Here is a 26,496-nt window from a genome sequence, read left to right on the forward strand (position 1 = left end):
GCTCACAGTGGTTCTTTTGCCTTTGGAGTAATTGGGTTTAGGCAGAACTCATCGAGTATGGTTATTGCATTGCTGTAACTACAAGGACAAGTCTGGGTATAAGAGTGACCCATGGCAATTCAAAGAACTCAACTCTCCTCTTGGAGCAGAGCTGGACTAGAAAGCCAAGCAGACAGAGAAGATAATTGTGGGGTTATTTGGTCTCAGATTAGTCATAGCTCAAGTTTAGTCTTCATTCTGTGCTGTCACACATAATGAAACCTTTGTCGAAAATCAAAGTTTTAATCCCTTCCAGAGGAATTGTTTAAAGACCAAAAGGTAAAGACCTGACTTCTATGGATATCTTGCTTTACAGATCCATTTTACATGAAGAATTTGACTGGACTAATCCACACTGCTGTCTTGTTATTTATATTATCTTAGTTATTAAGATCTCCAAGCATGCACATGGTATCGTCTTTCTACATACTGTGTATAGTTCAACTAGAAAATAAAATTTCCAGAAAGATCTATACCACAAAAGAAAGCTTAGGTGGTGTCTTGGTTTTGGCTGAGAAAATTTTCTTTTTAGCAGCTGGTACAGTGCTGTGTTTGTGTTTAGTAGAAGAATAATATTGGTACCACACTGCTGTTTTAGTGGTTGCTAAATACTGCATGTTCTAAGTCAAGGACTTTTCAGTGTCCCACCATCTGCCAGTGAGGAAGTGCACAAAGAGCTGGGAGGAAGCAGAGTCAGGACACCTGACCCAAACTGGCCAAAGGGATGTCCCATACCAGAGAACATCCTGTTCAGTGCATAAACTGGGGGAATTGGGTGGGGTGGCACCAGCTGCTCCTGGGGGCTGACTGGGCTTCAGTCAGTGGGTAGTGAGTGATTGCGTTGTGCGTCACTTCATTTCCTTGAGTTTTAGTTCTCTCCTCTTCGCTACAATTATTCTTTTAATTGTAATTCCTTTTATTCTTTATTTTACGTTCCTTCAATTATTAAGTTGTTCTTATCTCAATCCAAAAGTTTTGCTTTTTTTTCCAATTCTCCCCACCATCCCACCAAGGAGAGGGAGTGAACAAGTGGCTGCATGGCAATTCATTCCCAGCTGGGGTTAAACCACCACAGGTGGAGAAAAAAAAGTCCAATAAGAGAAAGACTATTTAGTTCTCACTAACTTCAAGCACAGATTAAAATCAATTGTTGATTTGGGCTACTTAAAGCAATTGCAATATGAATGACAACAAAACCACTAATATTTTTCATTATTAGTGTCACATATCAACAAAAAAACCTCTGAAAAACACCTTTCTTCTTCCAGATTCTTACTGTTTTTTTGTAGTTTCTACTGAAAAAAAAACTTTTGAGTTTACTTTTAAGCTTTTTGCCCTGGTTGTGATTTTAACAAGAAGGGTTTTTTTTATGCAAATAGCATATTATTCACAATTATTCAGTGTATTGTGCTTGATTACATTATCAGCTTGCCTTCTGTACTTGCTGTCTTGCTGCTAATAATGTTACAGATCATATAATGAAGTTAATAATGAAAGCAACTGTGTCACTTTCATCATCTGTACCACCAGTGTACACAAATGAATAGAGACTGCTGCAATAATTTTGGAGACTTGATAACCCACCATGTGTGAGAGGCTTAACCCATCAGGTGTGCATGCTTTTGGTCATGTTGCACCATTCTTCTCCAAGTTCATTTCTTGCTGAGGAAAAAAGAACTTTCATATTGTTTCCTAAGGTTCAGTCTTTTAATTTTATTGAAATTATTTGCTAAAAGCAAAACTAGACACACCAAAAATAGTACAAAGACACAATTTTTTTCTCTAATTGCCATAGATTTCAATAATATCTTCTTGCCTACAATTAAAATGCATCACTTTACAAGGCTGTTTATGCAGCATGTGAATTACTTGGAATAAGTTCCATTATGGTGATTAATATGCATGACACTGCATCACAATATGAAACGTATCAAGCCTGGCTTGTTTATTTTATTGTTGTTGTTGTCATTCTTTGATAGAATGCCATTTAAAAGCAAAAACACCCCACCAATAAGATCTCTGTGTCTTTTCAGAGGCTCAATCTCAGTTCATATTTCCAAGATGTGATCATGGTTTTGAAAAGCTAATTTATATGCATAATACCTTTGCTACATACACTTCAAAAAGAGCAGCTGAGTTTACAATATATATGGGAAATAATTTTCACACATTTGGGGGTTTGTGCTTTATGATAGACAATGAAGAGTTTCCTTAGTAGACCTTCAGTTAAGGCTGGCTGAGGATATGTACCCAAAGACCTGTGACTTGGGTTTGCATCTGAGCAGCCCTGACTCCACGTGAAAAACAATTTGAGCTGGAACTGCCTAGTTTTGCTTCTTTCTTCTCAAAGCCTTGTAGTGCTGTGAATGCTGCCCAAACCTTGAACCCAGTGTATATTTATATCCTTTTGAGAAACTAGGAGGAACCCAAAGTATGGTACAAGATATAGGGAGTTTCCATTTGGTTTGGGTTTAATTTAAAATGTTTCTGTGAGTTTAGGTGAAAAACGCCTCAATGACATTAAACTATAAAAAACTCCTTGTCAGTCCAGTTTCCATAGATGTAACCTAGTTAGGTTTCTGTGAAGCTTTTCATATTTTTCTATAAGAAAATAATTATTGACTAAGATTAAAAGAAAGAGAACTACTAGAAGCCTGGAAAGATGCATGAGAAACTGAAATACAGCTAAGGAAAATATTGGGTTGAAGGAAACTTTTTAATTGACATTCTAATCTTGCTTCATATGCCAATCACATTTTTTGTTGTGACCAGCATGATATGCAATGCTTTTGAAACATGTTAATGTTTCAATGATAAAAAGGATGCCAATAAAAAGTAAGGATCCAGGTACTATAGAGAATTTGCTGAGTGATCTTGAGGTCCTGATGTAATGGAAAGAGAAGGTCATGTGTGCCAAAACTAATAAAAAAAATTGGGCAGTATTTAGCACTAGGAGGGAAGGAAAATATGTTTGGTGTTTTGCTCAGTCATGGTATGACACTCCTATAGAAAAAAGAGAATATCATTCTACTGTGTCTCAAAGTGTTTACAACATAAATAACAAAGTATTAGCAGCAATATGCAAAGCCTGTACAGTTTTTAATTCCTGTATTAGGGTTGTGTGACAAGTGGGGGCTACTGTTTCTGTGAGAAACTTTAATCTTCTCTGATGTCTGTTTGAGTGAATGCGATGGCCAAGGTCTGTCACTATCTCAATCCATAAGATTTTAGTTTTATTGTCTCTCCCCTGTTCAGCTGAGGAGGGCAGAGGCTTTGGTGGGCATCGTGTTTCCAGCCACAGTCAGCACACCATGATTCCTTATATACTTCTCTTCTGATTTGTGTAAGAGAATGATTTGAAACTGAAACAAGTGCAGAGAAAAATAAAGGAATTTGAGATGTTATAAAGGAGAATTAAAGGATATTTTTCTTTTTTAACCTAATAAACTCAACTCTATTACTCCTCTCTCTAATTTTCTCAAGAGAGGGAACCTGAAGGATGGATATCACATAAAGGGCAAGGTGAAAAAAGAATACAGTACATATAAGGTAACTATGTTGGAATTATATAAACAAACCCCATATTTTCAGAGCTATGATTTGGTGTCCTGTATCAAATGATGAGGAACCTGCCTATGTAAGCACAGATCAGCACACTACATAAAGGGCAGGAATTAAATGAGGTGTCAAATGTTGACAGGACTTTGATAGCCTGTGAAGGGCCTGGTGACTCAGCTGAACCCTGCCTAGCCTGAACACATGCCTCTCTCCCAAGCCGAGTGTCATGCTGTGAATGTGAATTTCTCTTGCAAACTTTCATATTTAACAATCCATCCTTCCATCAAAAAGAGATGTGAAAAGGGATATTTCTACTACAGACTGTTGCCTTGTAAAATTTTGTGCTTCTGAATTAAACAGCTCTTGATAGAGCAAGTTCCAAAGAAGTCATAAGCATGTTTTTATTTCTTTTAGTTTTGATTTCTCCTTAGAAAAACAGTCAAGGGAGTAGAGCATTCTCAAAGATAAAGAAAAAACAAAAAAAATTGAGGCATGGAAATGACACAGCCAGCATTGTCTTTGTCTATAAATGGTGCCCTGGGTTTCAAAACAGCTACTTAAGTCCCGAGGTATCCAAAGGGGGCAGATCACTCTGCCCTGCAGAAGGTAGAAGTGGTGATTTGTACTTCTTTCCCTCAATAGCACAGTTAAGCTCTGGTACACGTCCACTGATATACAAGAAAGGTGAGCTGTCAGGGTGTTGTGACTCACTAGAAATATCTGGTGTCAAATCTTGTAAGACTAAATAACACAGAATGTATTAGAGGCTAATAAACAGCCATTAACCACCCAGCATTCAGATTTACCAATTACCACACTGTTCTAGGCCATGGACCTGCTCTCTGTGGCTGACAACATCACATTAATGAATCTCAAGTCTTAACCTCCTTGAATTCATGAATAACAATTTGACTCCATGTAACTTGATTACCACGAAATGGAAACTTTAGTTGAGTCTAAACAGTGGTTATGAGGTTGAGATGAGAGAAAGACAACCCTACTCCATCACTGGTAATTTAAACTCGTATGAAACCCAGCACCTGTCACAGTGATAAATGGGTTTTCTTGTTATCTTGCTGTCGGTATCATTTCCCAGTCAGATTACTATCAAACATCCAGACAACACTGTGGAAACCAAGGTACAATTGTCTTCATTTTATTTCTCTTCCAGAGAAACGGGTAAAGGTTACAAGATGCTTATAAATGTGATTGATTTCATTTTCTTTGAGTCATTCCCAGAACACAGTTTAATTTACTTGTATATGCAAATATAAGGTTTTTATAGGCACCACAGAAGAGAGAGCTGCTCATTGTTTACTGATGCCAAGATAAAGCTGCAACCACCCTGAATCAGGAAGTGCCCCTGTGGGTTACAACTTTCAAACTCCATTTCACTGTGTATGATTAAGAGAAATAAATTTTTAAATCTGTTTTGCTTTAGATCAGTGCCTCAAAAATTTAAGTGTCTTCAGCCTGAGGAATGAGACTGAAAGTATAATGGGGACAAGCTCCTTCCTTGCAAATCCAGAGTTATTTTTCTTCCAGGCATGTTATTTTTTTTCTTGACTCAATTTTTTGTAGGATTTTTTCTTGTTTTAATTATTTGCAGAAAAGATGTAGAAAAATAAAGAAAGAAGGAAGGAGAAAACCTCCAATATTTAAAAATGTTAAACTTGGAAGAATTGTCTCTTAAAGGACATGTCTGAATAGACAATCACTGTGCTCACTTCTCAATGTAGAAACTATGCACAAGCTGTCACCTGGTATCTGTATGAATAAAGATCTAGCTGATGGGTTTAGGATTAGCTCCATAATACTGCAAAGTATTTTTATTCTTTTACAACTTCAGTGCCATCCATCCAACAAGATGATAGTAAATTTTCATTCTCTTTTGCTGGGCTGTGGTTCTAAAACATATATTTGAATGTTTATGGATTTTCCTGGAAGCTGCGCAGAATAGCTTGTAAACATGGGATGTGCCATGAGCCATAACCTCCAGAGGTTTGAATATTATGGATTTCTTTTAAGTTGTAGCTGATTTTCTCTCTTTTATAGAAAACTTGAAACAGCAGAAGGCTCAGATTCTTTCTGTCTCTACCTGTTGCTTTTCCATTTTCTCTCCCTAGAACGATACAAGCAGCAGACTGTAGGTTGGTTGTACCCTGCTGAAATTCTCTCTGTATAGAAAAAAATATTTTTATTACTTAATTGTGAAATAGGAGGTGAGAGGAGCGTCAGATTTTGCCTGACAATTACAGTTTTCTCTTGTTTTGTGAGAAAGGAGCCTGCTTTTAGAAGATGCTATAACAAGTGGTGCTGTATTTTAGCTTATAGTAAAAGAAGTAGCAATCCTGGAGAAAGGAATAGAAGGATCCTTTTTAAGAGTGGTGACAGGGTTGTTTGCATGTTGAAAAACAACTAACCCAATGATGTGTCCTCAGGACAACCTCCTGAGAGGGGCACAGCTGCTGGCTCTGCTTTCCAGCAGCTGGCAGAGCTGTCCTGCTGCACTCGGGGCACGCAGGGGAAAAACGCAGCAGCAAAAGTCAGAAGTGGAGACGGGGAAGTGACGACGTAACAACATGGAAATTGTCACAATGTTCCACTGTAGATTTCTCTGAGATGAGAAATCGAGTTCTGTCAGATAGAGCAGAGGATAGAAACCACTTCTAGGGTGAACCCTCATCTGTTAAGTCTCTGTGTATCCAGGGCAAGTACGTGATACTTCCTCCTCCAGTTAAGTGTGGAAAGAAAGGACTGAAGTGTGCTAAGCTCTTTGGAAAAAAGATCCTGCAAGCCAGCATTTCAGGAGCATATTTCAGGCTTCTTTCTTACAGGAAGGGGGATAAAAGTTGGTTTTGTCTTCTCTCCTATTGGGTACTGGTTAGGTGTAAGAAGCTCCTCCTCAGCTGCTGCCTGCTTTGGATACAACCTCCTTTGGATACAACCATCTGAATTTTCCTTCAGTTCTGTGCATGGGTTCAAATCCAGGTTCCCACTCATAAGCTATTACTGTACTTCTCATTAGGTAATTAGTGAAGTATTTTACTTGATTAAGAAATGTGTGCTTTATGATGCTGCATAAGTCATCATAAAGAATAAAATCCTTAGGATTCTTACCTGTTTCCTCAAGTTCCCCTTTTATCAATGGCCAGGCAAAAGATTCTTCTGTGATTCTTTGGGATATAAAAATGGAACCTAGCTGGAAATGTGTAAAGTTTTGTATTTATTTAAGTTGAATGTCATCCTTTCTTCAAAGAAGGCTAAGAAGGCAAGAAAGAAAAGTACAATTTATCCCCTGTATTGACATTTGGGTTTGGAAACTACAAAATTACGTGAGCTGCCCGTACTATTAATATTAATAAAGTTTAAAAAAATCCTCTCACAAGGGCTTTGTGTTAATCTTACATGATTCAGCTCCTGGCTGCATAATGAAGATCTTACATATTTAATAAGCAAATTGAAGTAGTCCCAAATGAGTGAACAACATAGCTCTGTAAGAAGAAATGGGGCGGAGGGGAGGGGGAATTCTTGTCAGATGAGGTGGCTGAAAAAACACCAATCTACTGGCATTTTTATGTCTCCTATCAAATGTCATTGTGAATTGAAAATGGAATGTCTGAAAAAAATAAGAAGCAGCCAGTTTCTATATAACCTGATGAATGTAACTCCATTGTTTCCATGAAATCATATTAAAAAGGTCATCACTCTACGTATGAAAATACCAAGGCAGTTATTCTATTGCTCTTTCAATTTGGAATAGGCACTTGAATATCATCAAAGAGAAATAGCTGATATTCTATAATTAAAAGTAGATTTTGAGTCACAGTGGGGAAGATGATAAGAATGGATCCTTCCATGCCACTGATGTAGACATGCATCTTACTCAGGAATAAAAGAAACTGTCTGGAGGATGAAAGGAAAATATGATTAAATTAAAATGTCTGGGGCATAAAAATGTGCATGTGAAAAGAACTGAAAAATTCCCCCTTCTTGTGGTGTTCTACAAGTAACTCCTTTGGGTAAAGCCTTTGCCATAGCAACAGATAAAACCTTTATGAGGTGCAAAGTTTTGCTAAGAAAATGAAGGCTTTCCATTCCAGTTCAGTTGATGTCTTGAAATGATAATAAGTCTGGCATAAGATTATAATCAGTTTAAAGATGCATTTTTAAAGACTATAACAACAAAGAGTCTGTGGTGCTTTTTCAAAGTAAGATACACATATGTTCTGCTGGAGATGGAGAGAAGAAATCAGAACTCAAATGAACTGTGGCTGTGCCCCCTGTCCTGTTACCTGTTCTTTCTCTTTCATGTTTCATCTTTTTTTATATCTTCATTGCTATCTTTGCTTTTAGCCTCTCTATGTCTTGTACATTCTAGATTTTAAACTTTTTTTTTACAAATAGTTACAAATACAAGGAAACATTGGGAAAGATCTTAACATTAGAGTGTAACTTTTCCTTGTACTTCTGCTGGCTCAGTTCTTTGCATTACACCCCTTGCTACCTCTCACTGTATTGTCTCTTTCTTCTATGGAAAATCAGAGATCCAGGCCTTCCCTCATGCCTTGTTCTTGATTTTGTTTTTCAGTCAGCAACAGCTCTCCATGACACCTGCTCCTTCAATAGGCTTTTGCTTCTGTTCATGGTGAGGCTCTCAATGCCTTTTTTTCAGGATTTCAGCTCTTGCATGTTCTCAATATTGCCTCTCTGGATAGTCTAAAATTTAAATTGTCTCATTATGTGCATTCTTATGAAGGATCCTAAAAGCAGAGCAACCAAGGTTTCCATTATATCATCATTCTCTTCACTGAAGGACCCCTGGCTCTTCACAAGATAGAGGCAGCTATCTCAGAGGATCAGGGTGACTCATAAGAGGATCATCTGATTGTCTGACAGTGCTGTGAGTTTCTTGGCATTTGTGCTTCTGGAATTTAAATGGTGTCAATTATACCTTCACATGGAGCTTTTCCTAAAACTATGCCAAAAACACATCTTGCCTTTTTGCCTCTACATCAGTTTGCAGAGTGGAAATTCTCTGAACATTTAAACATCCCTTCACCTTTTCTATTTTTTTGCACCATGGGCTTCATAGTTATTTCCTCTCTTTTGTCCCTTTTTCATTCCTCCTTGCATGAGGAAGCTGTCCTGATATTGTAGGACTGGGATTGCAAGATTAGAATGGAAATGTGTGAAATGGAAACCTCTGTCTATCACTTTACAATCAGCACTTGCACTGCTCTTTTCTGGCTGCTATGAAAACTTCGAGTTACACTTTTATCTGCTGGTTTTCTTTTATTTTTATCATCGGCTGGGTCTTTGAGTGCTTTTTGAAAGCTGGAAGAGCAGCTGAGGATCCTCATCCTTATCTTTGTCTTGAACACAGCTGCTCAAGGTCTCAGAAGTGTGAGACTAGAGAAGGACTGAACTGGGCATCAGAAGCCAGGGCTGTGCTTTGGCACTGTGTCAGCAGTGGGTTGGGATCTGTGCTGAGGAGGATTCCCACTCACTGTCTGTGGGAACAAATGACCTCTGGGGAGAGCAAGGGAAAATGGGGCACCACCTGTGGGGGCCATCTCATCACCCCACTCCTTGCATCACTTTGTGACTGAGACCTAAACTGCAGTGCTACCCTAGTCTTAAACTGTTCTGCAGAAAGTCATACCACAGGAAGGAGAGCCTACCTCAAAAGTAAAATAAAATTGTTAAAATGAAAAAGGATGTTTTTAACAAAAAAATTTCAGCCATTCCAACTCAAGACTTTTCTTCCTTGCAAGTGACAAAATACTCTATATACTCTTTTGTTTTTTTTTCATAAAAACCTTGAGGTATGTGATTAAAGTTACTTCTCAGAGTAATTTTGGTATTAAAGCACCTCGTTTACTGCCTCTGGCACTTCATTCAAAGAGAGGAAGTAAAAAGAAAAGTGAAAGCCAAATCAATTATATGGGGGGAAATCAGTCTTTTCTTTAGAAAGCCAATTTTTTTTATTAATCGCCATATGATTTATTTTTCTCTAGCTCATGTGTAACAGTGGGGAGAGTAAGGATGTTGATTCCTGGATCTTTTTGTCCTTCTGGTTCAGTGCAGACAAATGCAATTTGTTACCCACCTGCTTCCACATGTGACTGCCTATTTCTTTCAGCGTGTACATTGTTTTTGTTGGATGATTTGGACTGCATTTAGATTTGTATTGTTGTATATATTATTAATTTGACTTTGAATTGATAATTAATTATTTTTTTCAAGCAATTACTTTACTTCCCAAGCGTTCTGCATGCATTACAACCTCCCTGAATAATGAAGACCACAAAACTGCCTTTCGAATTCATCACGGTTTTGATTGAACTGGAATCTGCTGATGTCCCAGTTCAGGAAATCTTCCCATCTTCCCCCTTTCCATTTCTCACTGAAGTTCAGAGCTCTGAAAAAGGGCCTTGTCTTCCCCCTTCCTGAAGTCAATTCTCAGAAACAAAATGAGATAAACAAAATACACATCTGTAGTTGTTCATTCAGTGAAAATGTCAAGGCTCTTCAGAATCTTGTTTTCTATAGCAATTAGAGGCCCTGCATGTTAAACAAAGACTTCACCACTCAATCTGCTTCTCAGCATCACACTGTATATGGATCCCAAAACCCAGTGTCTTCCAGGAAATCCAGGTCAACAGTGAACAACAGGGATGAACTGTGACAGTTCAGGATCCAGACTGCTGCAGTTGCTATTTTCAAAGTCCTCAAGGTGATTTACTTAGGCATTTAGGCAAGTAAAAACAACTCTCAGTCCTTTTTTTGAAATGAGTCACGGAGAGGTGCAATGAATATTAGCACAGACTGGCCATGCCTGGCTCCCAGAACTGACCTGGGTCACCCTGGGCTGGGATCCTCCAACCCTAAGGAAAGATAAATGGTGACAAGGCCTCCTGTCCATGGTTGGGCAGAATTCTTTGGAAGCATTAGGATCTGATGCCTGGTCTCTTCAGTCTCAGGACACTACTTTTATTTCCATTTCTCCTTCTGCATTCATCCTCCTAGGCTTTATCAAAATAGTCATTATCTGGTATAACTTGCAGCTAACAGCTGAAATGCTCTCATTGCAGCTTGTCTTTAACCACACCAGTTTGGCAGTGTTTATGCAGTGGTCACTGCAGACACGTCCTAGCAGCCTTTGGTGTTTAGCAAGCTCTGAGCAGAGCTCAGCCCTGACCAAGATGTTCAGCAAAAAGCAGGAATTCCCACAGCACCTGCCCTCCTGTGCAGCATGTCTGACATCACTAATGACTCAGTTTACTCAGTTACCCAAAGGTACACTATATCTCCTTGAGTAATGCTTGTGAGTTCATCACTTTTATATGGTACTGAAGCAGAGCTACCTACAAGACTCGGGGTTTTGGTATCTGAGTATTAGAAGTAGCAGAACTCAAAATGCATGGGTTTGTGTATTTATTTAATTTTCATTAAGAGATGGTTTATTATGAGTGATGACCTTATATTTTCTGTTCCAGATGAGCGTCAGATTATGAAGAGTTCATCATCTTTGTGAGCATCAGATAATGAAGAGTTCATCAAAAAACAAGTAAAGTAAATCCCCTTTTATTCAGGTACCTCAGTTTGTGTCTCACCCAAAGGATTGCTAATCCCAGTGGTCAGGGAAAAGTGAAAATCTAAGTGTCCTCTACATCTTCAGGCCTTTGAGATTTTTTGGCTTTGTTTGCTTTTGCTCCACATTTTCCGATATCATTCAGGAAAGTGAAGAAGAAAAGACAGAGTTAATTTTGTCTCTCAAATAAAAATCCCTCAGCACTGACAAAACCTGCTCTGCTTGTGCCAGGTCTCTAACAGCTTGAAAATCAAATTAGGCCCAGAATTATTGCAGACACTGTTTTCTGTCAACAACCTGGGGAAAAAAAGCAAGCAACCAAACAAAACCCTAAACAAAGAGAAAAAGCTTTCTCCTGTAATCTCAGTAAGAGCCATGCTTCCCAAACCATTAGAAGTGTCTCACTACAGCTCTGGTGTTCCCTGTTGCCAAGTAGCTGGAAACAGGGGCTGCAAAAATGTTTTAAAAAGTCATTTGAAAGGAAGAAGAGAGATTGCATGCCAACTTGAAAGCATGACAGCAAGAAATCTCTGAATTTGCTTTGCCAGTGATGAGAAAAACCTCACGAGATTCACTCTTGGTTGAGCTCGCTGGGGTGGAGGAGGAGGATTTAATCTCAGTATTTGTTACCTTCTCAGTGTAGTGGTTTGTGCCACTGATGGCATTTTTTCACAGGCAAGATGAACGCCAGTGCTACCTTAGCTATGGCCACCCTCCTAGAATGTAAGAGTAGATACAGGGGGTCACGTTCAAAAAAATTCCCTCTAGCCAGGTCTGTAGCTTTGGTGACAAGCACATGCCTAGAGTAGATTGAGAACAGCAGAAGCATATATGGCACTTCCCCCAGTGCACTCTGGAATGCCATGCCAATAACAATAGTTGATGGGTTCTCTGTTGTAAACTTAATTACTTTATTGTTCAATGCATATCACCTGTTAGCATCTACAACATCATCCACCCTCATGTTCTATAAGTCTCCTACACCTAAGGGCAGAAAATTCCTGTCTTTCCTGTTTGTTTTATTTTCCTATTTGTTTTGAACTTGCCAATGAGAAGCTTCACATAGGATACCCCATATCTTGTACTCATGAAGAGATGAACAAAGAGTTCCCATCCTAACTCCCCACACTCTCCACAGTCCTGATGTTTTCAATGTCTTTTCTCAACCACAGGCGTTTCTGTATATTTGCTAAGCATTGCTGCTCCTCTCTGAACTTTTTCCACTTCCAATATGTGCTTGGAAATAAATGGCAGAATGGGAAGTCTTGCTGCTGTTTTAGCAGAGGCTTTTGCAGCATGTTGCTGCTGATGGATTTGTGCAGTCATCACTGTTAAAGCTTGAGGCTGTCAGCAGCAGCAGGTGAGTAATTTCAATTTTAAAAAGTTTTTCTTTTCTCTCCTCCCCAATATTGCTAAGCCAACTCATCATATCAAGCTGCTTTTTTTTTTTTTTTATTTTTGCTTCCAAGTTGTAAAGCTGTAAATGTAATCTTGCCAATGTGGGGTTACTACTTCCAGCAGGCAGGTAATGCAGTCATTGTGAATCAATTCAGACCTTGTTTTCATTTTGTTGTGAGAAAAAGGGAAAGACAATACACCCAAAAAAAACCCCAAAAAACCAAACCAAAAAACCAAAAAAAACAAATCTGGAAACAATGATTTAAAATCACGCAAGAACCTAAGAGAAACATCTGTCAAACCTCACCTTGCCTTCTTAAGTTACTAGCCAAGTTTTCTATAAGCTACTTCTAACTAATCAGAGAGGATATAAGAAATGGAACTTCTAAGTATGGATAAACTTTGTAATTTTATGTTGTCACTCCCTGTAGACATTTTGCCTGTTTTCATTGTATCATGTTGAAAGTGTTTGTTTTGATCTCAGCTTTTTTCAGCACAGTGTGCAGCTTGTTTTTGTGATAGTACTTAATGTCTCCCAAGAAATCCTGTTGAGGGTTTTCAAATGCCTCTTGTTTGCAGACAATAGAAAATAGAAGTGGGTGGAGAAAAGATAGAAATGATCTGAAGGTGATGAAAATATTTCTAAGAAAGGTGCTAAAACTACAGAGGAATATCAAATTTTACACTCTGGGTCAATTTAATTTGGACAGTATCATATATCCATCAGAATGTGAACTTGTGTTGGACTTGAGGGGTAGATTAAACACTCTGGTTGGATTTGGGGATGAGATTTTCAGAAGCAGTCAATCTGCTCTTTCTATTTAAGTGATAATAGTGTTCAGTCAGCATTCAGCACATTTTGAATATCCTAGGATTCGGCTCTCTGGTTTTATAAGCTGAATCTTCTGTTCTTTATCAAAAGAAAATACCCTGCAACTCAAAGACACATTTTCCTGAAATTAGATGTTTTTTCAGGCTCCAAATGCTGCTAAAATGCAATCTTATTTTGAAATCCTATCAAGGAATCTCTTGGTTTTGCAGCATCTTGGATCACTGCTGAACCTTTTTTACAGTCAACTGTCTCATTCCCTCAAGGATCCTTTTGTATTTCCAGCTTTTGGGGTAATATTATTCTAATAAATCCATCACTACTACAGTTGTGTATCCCTACCTTTGTTATGTTTAACACTGATAGTGGAAGAGTAGAAAACCTACATTTAAAGCACCCCAATTTGATCAGTCTTGGAAAGAGGAAACTAAAAAATCTTACAAAGACTCACCTGATTTTCTTTGAGGAACATATGGGAACCATCAGGATGTGCTGTATCCATGCATTGTCCTGTGCAAAGCAGCTCTGAGTTAGGCACATATCACAGTGTCTCCTGACCCTGACAAACTGCAGCTGCAATTGCTCTTCTTGAGCTAAACCTGCACCCTGAGCCAGTTGTAGCACCCACAATTTTCAAGACAACTTTTCTGGACTTGTAGGCTGATCTAGATATCTCCAGAGATCCCTTTCAGCCCAAGTTTCCCCATGACTGATTCTGGAAGTGGCAGCACCTTCTCAGCTCCTGTAGGGATCCACTGAAATTATTGTAGATCTGTAGCTCTCAAACCACAAAAGGATTGCTCTGGGTACTGACTTGTGAAACTGCTGAGGACAGGGCGCTGGCAAGACACATTAATGTTCAAGGCACACCTTCACTTTCCCAGCTTGTGTTCTAGGCTCCTTCCAGTCCTGGAGGATCCGCTGTTTCCATGTTTCTGCACACCTTTCTCTTGAGTAGAACCACCAGTAGATTTCCTGCATATTCCTCTCAGATTTATGTCTTGTTATCACAGCTCTGGCTAAAAAAAACATCACAGTAAAGTTTGATGGAGCTAAAATAATGCATGATTCCTTAGACAGGTTTCAGGTCACTGAGAATTAACAAAAAACTGTAATCAAGTGGGAATGGCTGGAGCTCACCTGCAGCCGAATAGATAACACATTTCAACTTGTAAACAATCTAATAACAAGGCTTAAATTAAAACCACATTCATCCCTGTACTCCTTTTTTTTTTTTTTTTTCTTTCTCTTTTCATGCTTCCACATTCCCTAAGCTGATAATTTGTTTCTTTCTAGGTTGCCTCTGGAAGGGGGACAAGCCTAAAGGCTTAAGACTAGTGAGATAGTAATCATTGCTTCACACTGTTTCCCTTCTAGCTATTTGCTGTAAGCAAGAACAAGAACAACAAAAAAAATAAATATACAAGACAGAAAGAAACAGAGCCTGAGGAGAGAACATTCATATTGTCATTTAGATGAACTATGCAGCTATCTCTCTTGACACACCTATTCCACCAACATGCTTCTTCTCAACCTGGTATTCATTTTCTGTCCTTCTTCATTAGATTAGTGATCCTTTTCTCCTCTCCTGCTCTGACTACAGCCTGAACCACTCACTTATTTTTCGGCTATATTAGCCAGGTTGTTTGTATTACTGTCCCGCGGGTGACCTAGCAGCTCAAACTAATAACACATATTTCTTTGTCAACATTTTATTCTCCAAGCTTGTTGAAGATACTTTATATGTCCAAATTGCAGTGATGCATTTTGGGGATAATAACACAGAAGTGGAATTAATGCCTTTTGGATCTTTCCTTTCTAGCAAGATTGGACTGGCGTGGATAAATGGTTTTCTCGCTTAGCCTATTTTGGTTTTCTTTTGTTTCAAACCTCCTGAATTTCATAATGTTGGTTGTTTTCCTCTAGATCTCTTCATAGATTTTTTTTTATGTTTGTGTCACTTTGTTTGTTCTTGAAGATCTGCAGGATCTGCAAGTTCTGGCTCTAACTAAAAATAGAATAGATTGAGATATTCCGATATCATGAAGGTGAGATTGGTTTCATTTACATTGCAGAATGCCTGGGGCATTTATGTATCTGTGGAGTATCTAGTATAATGAGGTTTCCTGACTAGAAATCTGGTGTGTGTCTAAGATTCCTGACACATGATTGAGACAATGTTAATGATAAAGATAAATTAATTTCACAAAGAAGGTAGAATTATTTTTAGTCTCCCTCATTTATATTATGATTAAACTTGTAGGAACATTGTACCTTCAAAACTGTGACAAATTTTGTTTAAAATGGCCAGTCAAGGAAGATGGGCACATAAATGTCAGATGATCACAGGAACTTCCCGTGCCTTGAGAAACAAAGCTAGAGAATAACTGGCAAAGAATAGTTATTTCTTAATTATGTAATAATGCAGAGAAAGATGTGCTGTCAGAGCACATTGCAGGTAAGGCGCAGCAACCCACATTCCTCAGTAAAACACTGAAAATAATAACTTTTTTGCAAGCAATATACACAGGCCTTCTGAAGTAGAGATAAGGCCTTAGGAAACAGAGACAAAGTTTGATTCTCCTGTAAGACTCCATCCACATGCAGGAGCAAAACTTCCTGGTCCTACAAATGTTAGGATATGAGAGGATAAAAAAGCAATGAAAACAGTAGAAGAAAATAAATTTACCTTATTTTTAACACCTTGAGGATTTACACGTTTTAATATAATTCCAGATCCTCATAGGAAGTTAGGTGCCCTAGAGATTTCTTGGGAATTAGGTACTTAAATCCTTGAGAAGTTTTGTGTGGGTGACTTACCCAAGGAGATGCACATAATCTCTGCAGTGTTGGATGAGACCACATAAATGTCACTCCATTGCCTTGCGCAGCTTAATTGTGTAAGGTAGAGTTGTTTTGACTGTGCTGTATCTCACATGACTGTGGTTTCTGTGTTTTTGAAATGCTACTGATGGGCACAAGTACAGGTTTGATTTGGTCTTAACACAGAGAAACAAATTCTAGTCATATGTTCATGCAAAAAAACCCAGAACGAAACAAAACAAAAAAATTGGAAGTTCAATTATAAACCATTAACATATCTATCTAACTTTAGGGTTATAAACCACAGAAATTAACCAGTGAAGGTAGGACCTAGTGCTGTAGAAAGGATGCTGGTTTATTTTGCTGCAGATTACCACCAGTAGCTCAGGCTGCTTATTCAGTTCCTCTTCCAGGTAAGGTGTGTGTGACCATGTTAGTTCAGCTGCTGTGCCTCACTGGTCATTAGCCAGACCACTGCAGTGTGGCTCCCATCTGGAGCATCCCAAAAGTGGGATGAGCAATCTGCTTGTTGGCTGCAGCCTGCCCGCAGTGTGGGTTCAGCTGGCTCCATGCATTGTCTCTGCACACTCAAACAAGCTACCAAAGACAGTGCAGTTCCCTGAGGCTAGGGATATCATGAAGAAGAATTGGCTATTTCATCACAGAGACCAATCATGCTTAATTTATTGAGGTTGGCAAAAAAAGGGTGAAGATTCAGAAGGCACGAAGGCAGTGGAAAACCGGGCATGTTAATATCATTAAAAATGGGCATAAACTGGCTATAATAGAAATTGGATGATAGTTTCTGACCTCCAGAGGTCCCTTTAAATAGCTGAACAATTTTTAAAAGACCTGACTTGTTTTAAGACAATATGGATCCCCTTTCAAAAGTACTCTGTCCAAACAGCGTAATAATTTCCTTTTCCTATCTGAGGAACATGACTTACCTCCCAGGGAGCATTGTGGGGAAAAATGAATGGATAACTGTAGGATGCTAAAAGAGCTAATAAATACTAGGCAGCCGGAGAGATTCGGCTGTGAATATTGACAACATGTAGGATGTCTTGTCTTCAGGCCATCCTGAAATTTATCCTACTGTATCCTTTTAAATTAGCCAGGTTCCAGCAATGTGTTATGTAGTGTGTCGTGAAGGGAAAAAGAAATAATAGTTACCACACTCAAACAGCAGATTCATGTAGGTAAAACAAGCCACAGTATTTGAAATGCCAAAATTGTTAATAGCTTTGCATTCGTCTGGGTGTTAATTTGTATTTATAATTGAAGCAACAAAGTGTGGAAGGAGCAGGTGACATGCTTTCACCAAAGTATCTACTGCAATCATTTCTTGATGATAAAAGCATTTAGAATATGTCTAAGAGATAAAAGAGCCTTTCTGATCAACCGAACCAAGTGTGGGTTAACTGTCTCCCCATGTTCATGAGATATATATTTATACACAAAACCCCAAAGAAGATAGCTTTGATACACTCTAAGCCTTTTCAGGAGGCAGATTTTAACAGCCTGTGTGTATTCTGTCAGTCAAAACTCTTTTGAAATGTGTAAGGCAAACTCAAAGCATTAACACTGGTTTCAGGGATTTCTGCTGGAAGTCGGGAACCTTCCTTTCTCAGTCAGTAAAGCTCTTTCTTTGGGTGTGTGTCAATCAGCCAGAAGGGGAGAAGGTAAAAAAAAAAAAAAAAAAAAAAGGAAATGGTTCTACAGTAAGGAAACACGTATTCTTAACACGTGCAAAGTGATAGAGTTTCAACATGCACCGTGATCACAACCCAATCTGCTCATCTACTCCACAGTGGTTACCATTCCTACAGGTCCAGCAGATTTCCTATTCTAATCTGAGGAAATAGCTCAATGCCAGGGTAAATTTTCCTAATGTGCTGATTTTTGGTGACAGCTTGCACTGAGGGCACCAGCCATCTCTGACTGCATGCTCTAGAAAGTAGAAATAAAACCAAGTTATCTCACTTGAGCACTTATCCAACATGAAATTTTCATTTCATCAAGCACAGTGTTGGTGCCTTGAATTCTAATCATTTGGCCTTCTGCTGCTGTAAACTGCTATGTGAGCTCTAAAGCAAACCCAGTGCACATTTTTTGTGTGTCAGTGTTCCTCTTTATTCCCATACCAAGATAATTCCTCGCGAGGTTGCGCAATGGAATTTTTCACCTGCAAGCTGCTGTTTCAGAGCTCACTGCAGAGAGCTCCAAAATCTGAACTTCAGCACTGGTTCTTATTTATCTCAACAGGGAAGGGGGAGCTACGTGAAATATATATTTTACTTTTTCTTTTCTATATATTTTACTTTTTCTTTTTTTTTTCTTAACTGCCTCATATCTTGGGCACTACTCAGTATATCTGTGTGCTTATGTACAAGTATGCAAGGGTGAACACCTATTGACTTGTATAAATTAGGCACATATTTAGTTATCATCCTTGTCATAAAATTCCTTTTATAAGAGTAAATTGCTGTTTACTGCCCAACACTTCTGGCCTCGCAAGAGAGAATCAGAATCTTTTTTTGTTTCTTTATTATTGCTGTTGTAGCTGCAGGTTTGCTCACCTCTGGGGTATTGGGAGTACATTATAGACATCATTAAATTTATGGCTCTTGTGGTTAGGAAAAAGAAAGAAGTGGTCATACTGCTGACAAGTTTATATCAACACCTGAGCATATAAAAGATTAAATGGTAAGCTTAAGAAATTTTTGCAGTTCCCTCCTAAGTACGCTTCCTATTACTGGCATTTGATGTTCGTCTCAGTTACTCATCAATCATCAAACTTTAGATATTTTGCCAGTAATAACATCAGGATGTTAGTATGGATAGAACTGCTACAAATTTAGACAGATTGCCTCTTTCTCTCTTTCTCTTTGTTTTATACATTTGAAAAGAGTTGGTAACTGTGAGACACCCAAAAGCTTTTGAAATTCAATGAAATTTGAGGCAGTTTCTCTGAATAAATACTCAGAAACTCTGACAATAATGGAAAAAGAGGAACCTAAAAGGGTCGCTGAAGTCTTAAATTTAGCCTTTAGATTCTCCTAAAGAACTTTCAACTGTGCAGTTGCAAATAATATTGGGTAACATACTTTTTTTCTCTTAATCAGAAAGTGCATTGAGATATCTTAGTTGTACTCCATGTTCATAGCATGATGACTGCCTTTCCACTTAGTAACTTCATGCATCAATATCAGGAAAATATTAAAGAAGCCAAAGAAATATGTATTTTTTCTTCTCTCTGTAGTTTTAGAGGCAAGTCTGCCAAGAGCCTGAGCTCCACTGCCTTCCTTATGGCTGAGGGTAGTTATGCAGCAAAAGTATATTCACATCTGTAAATTTGATTTGTCTTGCTCTTCTAAGGCAAGAGAAGGAGGATTGCCACCTCTGCTTTATGTGCACAGGTTGAGATCTGTGGAAAAGTCTGGAAAAGCTCTTATGCCTTTGGACAGAGGAGCAAAAGGAGATGATGGTGGTTCTAGAATGAGTTTATGCAGAAAGGTGTCCTGTCCCCTTTTCATCTGCACTGAACAGCTCCCTGTGGACAACAAGGGACTCACTGCCTGTGACCTTCCTTGCAAACATGCTCAGAGGAAATATTGAGGGGCCAACACCTGAACTGTGAATATTTTTTCAGCTTTTCTTCACAGCTCAGCTCTCCTCCTATGTTGTCAGTCTGCAAAGCAATTTTTCATGCTGATCCTTTTGAAAAATGTCTGTGTGCTGGGGAAGACCTGTGATTAGCTGCCCAGTGCTTCCTTCATCAGAGCTGCTGGGAATTCCTTTCTATTGCATTAACAACCAGAAAATTGTGGAATTTCTTGTTTTTGATGTTGTCATTTGTGGGTTTTTTTTTAATTAAATGTTGTGCTGTGGCATTTCATGTAATCCTTCAAAGTTTCCTATAGCTGGTGGGATGGCTAAATGATGAGCCAGCTTCCCTGTTGTCAAACCAGAGCACAGCCTTACAAAGTGAGCCTGGTGTTGTTTCCTTTCCTGTCTCCATTGATTTGTGAATCCATACTCATCAGAGAGTGTGATTTTGTTCTTGTTTCTCACACTTCCCCTGAGCTAACTGTGACTGTTATTGTGTTTTGGATTTGGCTTCAGGTTCCAACTGAGATTTTATATCTTCAATGCAGAGTGTGAATTTAAAAAAAAAAAAAAGGAGAAAACAGCTGTTTTATGATGTCTGTGAGTCTTGTACTTTGAGGTGGCTTTCTGGCCTGGTCTATACACGTTGCTTTCCTTCCCAATTTATGTCTTTTAACCCCACAGTAACCATTGCAATTGTGCACTTCATCTCTTGAGCATAGATTGGAAGGTGAGTGGACAGGAGAGTTCATCTTCTCTGTAACCAAGCCCATGGAACAGCTCTTCTCTCACTGAGCTGCATGCTGGGATGTACTCTTGGCTCACCACACCATAATAGATCTTTTTGCTAACAGAAAATAAAGAGGAGTGAGGGAGAGATGGAGGAAAGAGAAATTTAGGAACAGGAATTCTGGGATTGTTTCCCACAGGCTTCCCTTGTTTGATGCCTCTATTTCTCTACAAATATGGAAAATATCATGGAAAAGTGAAACTCAGGTAAGCACCAGGCTTAAATCTCCCTCAGATGTGGAACTTAAAGAAGTCTCTACATTTGGGGTGGTGAGCTGTTATGGTGGAAAATAAGGATTGTACAGAATGTAGAATGATCAGATATGGAACCTTAGGATAACCTTAAGGTTTATCTTTATCAGTAAAAAATTATATTTTTACTCTGTATTCAACCTGGAAATCCTAGGCTCAATTCAGGTCTCTAAGTATGGGACATAAAGAAGCCAGAATTTCTTGTCTAGTTTCTTGAGCTGACACAGATTCTTCACTATTCCAGTTTCCTTTAGTCTAAAATTGAAATAATCTATCTTCTAAGAGACAGCATGCTGATGATTTGTTTCATATCTCACTCTAAAAATGACATATTATTATGAATCCATCCCTTCTTGAAGCGAGTGTGTGATGATAAGGAATCACTGTGCCTTTAAAGCAAAGGCAAAATGTGAAATAACAGTTGCTCCTTTGGAATTGATGACTTAACCTGGATTTTTTTTTTGTATCCCAGGCTATCCAGACTGCAGAACTCAAATTGCTACGATTACATTTTTCTGAGGCTTGTTGTTCCAGAATTCCTTTGAAAGGTTAATTGTCAAACTTTAGTTTGGGACTGTATAATGTACTTCAAAACTCCATAACTTTACTGAAATATTAGCATAAATATGGTGGGTGATAAAAGGAGCTGTTTTTCACTTTTTTTTTAAAAGGTTGAGCTCATATCATTATTCATGATTGAGTAAATAGGTTTTTATTCCAGGATACTAACAGCACTATAAATACTCATTTTAAGGCTTATGAATCTCACCTGAGTCCCACTAAAGTAGATGGAAAGGTATATCTTGATATACATGTTCTTTGGATAATATTCTTTACCTGGGATGACTATAATTCACCTTTCCTTGGTCGTTTAGGGCAGTATTTTCAAAACTCTCACAAAAGAATGAAGTACAAAAGCAGATGGTGTTTAAGCAAATGCTTGTGTTCTCTTCTTCTCTCCTCTGGTGAAGTAATGGAAGAATTGCACAAATTTCATTGATTGTTGCCTGCCCTACCCCATCTATCAGAAAGGTGTTATAAGACAGGTCTTTTCTTTATAAAGTCCTTGGAAATTTATCAAGGGAAAAGTGCTATGCAAGAATTAGATGGAAAAAGTATTGCTCTTCTTATTTGTTTTCCTTTTTCTTTAATATTGTGTACAGACTTGTGTCTTCTGAGCACAAGAACTCAGCTGGACAAAGCCATCTTCCAAATTTAATCTTGTATTGACTGCAACACAAATGCTTTAAAAAGCAAGGATAATAAGGAGCACTGACTCTGAAAATGCCCTGGAACAGATTGCTTAGAAAGGCTGTGAGTGTTCCATCATTGAGCATTTTGGAGAAAAGGGCAGGGAAACATCCATCACAAAGGAAGACATTTTATTGGGAAGGGGCAGCAGAGTACAGAGAAAGTTGAGCTCCTTCCTAAAGGGGGATAATTTTTATTTAGATGATTCCAAACATATCTTGAGGCAAAATAACAGCAGGTTAGTAACCAGGGCCATTCTTTTCTTCAAACTTATGTTATTTTTGATGGTACCAATTCCAAAAATTGGGAAATATTTGATGGCAGCTGTTCCTGAGGAATAACATAGCATTGCAAAGGGTGAGCCCACAGTTTACTCCTAATAGCACTGAATAGGATCATCAGTCACTGTACAGGGTGTCACCTCTACTGCTGCTCACCAGGTAGGAGGCAATTACAAAGGATACAGAGAAGAACCCATCAGGGAAGGTCACTCCTCTCAGTTGCCAGGTTCTTTTATTAGGCTTTGCAGAAGCCAGGTTGTGTGTTTCTGAATCACAGTGATGCACAGCACTGAATGTCCAGCAAGAGGGAGTATCTGGCACCTACAGCACTGCCAATTCCCCCAGCCATGCAGCTGGGCTGGATGGAGCCTCAGCTCCTCCTTTGCCTCCTGCTGTGACCAGCACAGCTAAGCTACCACTGCCACGGGACTGAGCTGTGGCAGAGGAAGACCAGGTGCTGCTGGGGTCCCTGAGAGAGAAGTTATTTTCAACTTGGTCATTCCTTTTGCTGGGAATTGCAAACATTTGTCTGCTCCTTTGCTTGGACCAGACTGTAGGGTGCCCTAGATAATATCTAAAATCAATTAAGAATGTAATATATATATATACACATGTATGTGTGTATCTATAGACGTGTGTGTGTGCATTTACATATGTGTATATATATTATATACATATGTCTACATATAAAATACCAATATATATTAGTGTGTGTATCTGTGTATACCTAGTGAAGACACAGTGAAGAGATGTATAAACCAAGCAGGTAATAAATTAAGTTTGTGTTAGTTTTGGACAGTGCTTTCCTGGCAGGAAAATTCCCATAGATCATTCTGTCAGTGGACTGTGGTTGGGAGTTGGCTGCATCTCTGAAAAAGTCCTCTGCAGAATATTGTCTTCTGCAGATAAAAGTTGAGTGGCTATTTCTGTAAAGGAATTTTGTCTCTCTGAGCACAGTTTCAGGACACAGCTGCATTTACGTGAACCTTGTTATAGCATTTCTTAGATCATAGCAGAGAGACTTATGACCTTCATAAAGCCAAGAAGGACAAACATTGCTGCTTTAAAAGCTTTTAGGAACTGATCATTTTTCATACCCACTTGTCTCTGGCAGTTATAGTAAATTTGCTGTTCTCTACATGGTTCCAAGATTCACTTTCCCTTATTACATAACCACAACAAAAAATACTGTAGTAATATATGATTCCAGCTTCAAATGCAGTTGTACTGCTTTGGTTAATTTCCATTTAACTTAGTATATTAGCTACACACCAGTGGTTCTTCTTCCTCTAAAAGGTGACATCTAGAAGTCCACAGAAAAGGGGTTGGTTTTAATGTACAGCTTTCTTAGATCCAGATGTCCCTAGAAGTATTATTTTTGCTAAAGTAGTAGGTGCTCATCATAATCCAGAATCCTCTTTTGCTCTGCTGTGTGTGTTTCATAATGAACAAGACCATTCAGTCTCAAATAGTGTATTATTTCTACTGTTTTCATAATTATTATTATTAATTAAGCAGCACAGTGATTCCCAGCCTTAGGATTTATCAGGCCAGAAGTGAATTGACAAACAGAAAACATTACTGCCACAGAAAGCAGGAATCCAAAGGATTTAGCTGGACTTGCTAAGCTGTGTGCTATACAAACAGAAACAATGATCTTCTGACACCAAATATCTTCTTAATTAAATGTATGACAAGATGAAAAGTGAAGACTTTTTGGAAACAAAAGTAGTTGTGATAGACTCTCCTGAAAGTTCAGCCTCAAGGAGAACTCAGTCTTGCTTGATCTTTCTTATCAGAGCTGTGATATAAATAATTGACACTTTGCTGGAAAGTGTCCTTCAGGTAGAAGGACAATTAAGCTTTCCGTAGTATTGTTATTCTCTTTTTTTCTAATAGTTTCCAAAAACAGTATTTGTGTTGCCTTTTTTATTAAAGGCAAGAGAGAATTCAGCAGGCAAAAAAGCACAAAGTTAACTGTGCAATAATTCCTGGATTTTTTTTTTTTTGAGATTATTTGGCAAGTTTCAGTTTTTTCATGTAGCAGTGGAATGTTTTTTTCCCAGGTGGCACTTGCATCAAGTCTGCAAGGCAATGTGTACTCAGGTTTCCAAAAAAAAGGCTCAATTTCTGAATAGAGCTTAATAGCTCAAAATGGAGATTGGAAACAGAATTTCCTCCTGTGGGGATTTTCACAGATCTTGGTCAAAGGCAGTAATATTTGTTTTTATTGATATTAACCAATTAGACAAAAATATCCTCCCCCTGGACTAGGATTCTTTAGAACACTTAAAAATCCCAAATTAAAAAAGGAACAGAAAGCAGGTCATTTACTCTTAATTTTGATAGCAGTTATCCTTAAAGCTTTTCTAACCCAGATATATCAACATTAGAAAATAGTAAAATAGGCTAACAGAGGAAAAAATGTAGGAAAAAAATGTAAATAGCTTGATTTTTTTTGGGCGGGGGGGGGGAGAAGAAAGAAACAACTCATGGGAAAAACGATAAAACAAATTATCTAGGAGACCTGTTTTAGCAGAATAGAGGGCAGCTAAATCTCACATGAGAATATAGTCTGTGTGTTCATAGTGCTGTGCTGGTTGTGAGGGATCTGCCCACAGTGGTGGGCTCCTGGGTTGATCAAAGCCCCAAAAGGCAGATGCACCCCCTTGAGAGCCATCACAGTCAGAGATTCTTGCAAGCCAAAGATGTAGAAGAACTGACTCAGTCAGTGGAAAGTCAAGATCTAGGGAATTTATAAGACTTCATGAAAGAAAAAAATAAGAACAAGATGCTAAACAAAACAGCCTCAAATGTGCAGGCACTTTTATTCAGAAACCAAAGCTGAGCATTTCTATGAACTGAGATGCTACAAATACTACAAGATTCATGATGAATTATTGAGAGCTGGTAAGACTGCAAGTTTTTGGAATTAAAGGAAGCAAGACCTATGCTGTGTGAACATTTCCTGACAGCTCATTGTCACTGACACTGTATATACTTTACTTCACCAGGGAGGAGAAAATACCTTGGTTTTTTATCTTTTTTTTGTCTTCCACAGACATATTCTTTAGTTCAATGATGATGATTCACAATGTGGTATCAAACATTAATGTTCTTTACAACATCTGGAAAATACTGACTGGGAAATTAAGAGGAGATTAATGTTCCTTCTGATATTTTTATCCTCTTCATGCCTCATCATCATGCCCACTGTACCATGAGATCAACAAGATTAGATATCTTTGAAATATGCTCACCAGCAGAATGTGATATTCAGGCTGAGGTAAGAAGATAAGAGCAACTGACCTGCAAGATTAAGGTGACAAATTAGACATCCAACAGGACATCTTTGTTCTAAATAAGTGAGGTATGAATCCATAATGCATAGTTGTGTTGACTTCTCCTCAGCTGAATTGTAATTCATGAAAAATACTGACAGTGTTTTGTTTCTGATTGTTCATGGTTCAAGTGGCCATGAATAACATGGGCAACACAGAAGATGGAGGGAAAGAAGGAAAGAACTTTGAATAAATAAAATGAAAATACTTAATAAATAATGTATATGTAAATTGCATAGGATATAATAATGCAATATATAAAAATAATATCTATGTAATATATATATAAGTAATATATATTTGATAGATACTAGATTTATAGATGCCTATTCAATACATTTATGTATATAAAATATATGCATATAATCTATGCAAAGCAGAATATTTGCATGTAAATGTATACATATATATGCATAGATAGATAGATAGATAGATAGATAGATAGATACCTAAGATGTAGATATGGATATCAAATGTACATGAAAATCAAAATAACTCATTGTCCAGCTTCCTTGAGAAACAGCTCAAGAAGTTACTGGCTCAAAATGCAGCTTGATGGGATAGACCTTGGGAAGAATCCTAACAATTACGCTCATGGATCATATGGAACAAAATAGTTTATGTCGTCAAAAATGAGCATGAACATCTGCTGGTCATGATATAGATCCATTTTATCCTTAAGATTGCCTTTCAGCATCCTGCCAGCCTTATGATACTATATCCTTCTAG

The sequence above is a fragment of the Molothrus aeneus genome, chromosome 7 (genome assembly GCF_037042795.1).
Source record: "Molothrus aeneus isolate 106 chromosome 7, BPBGC_Maene_1.0, whole genome shotgun sequence".
NCBI classification, from domain to species: Eukaryota; Metazoa; Chordata; class Aves; order Passeriformes; family Icteridae; genus Molothrus; species Molothrus aeneus.